The sequence below is a fragment of the Octodon degus genome, unplaced genomic scaffold (genome assembly GCF_000260255.1).
Source record: "Octodon degus isolate 3935 unplaced genomic scaffold, OctDeg1.0 scaffold00225, whole genome shotgun sequence".
Lineage (NCBI taxonomy): Eukaryota > Metazoa > Chordata > Mammalia > Rodentia > Octodontidae > Octodon > Octodon degus.
In genome coordinates, this window is record NW_004524801.1 from 898,378 (window position 1) to 898,748 (window position 371).

Sequence of the window (371 nt, forward strand, 5' to 3'; positions counted from 1 at the left end):
CCCGCCCCCGCCCCTGCCCTTGCCCCCGGGCCTCCGCGGGACTTTCCGGGTGTCCCTGGAACCCGGGGCTCTGCGCTGGCCGCATCAGGTCCAGCTGTCGCAGCCTGAGTATGGCCTCTGTGGCCTGCACAATGGGGACTCCCCAGCACAGAACAGGAGGGCAGAAAAGATCCCCCACACCACCAGGTGCCCACCTCGAAGGCGGGGAGTTTGGGCGCCTTGTGGAAAGATCCCTCCGAACCCAAGACCCGGGATGAGCCCCACGTGGCCCCTCGAGCCCTAGTCGGTGTCTCCAGGTACTGATGTCTGGATATCACCAGTTGAGGACTTGTTTCTTTACTTCAAACATTGGCTGTCTGAATGGCCTCGAA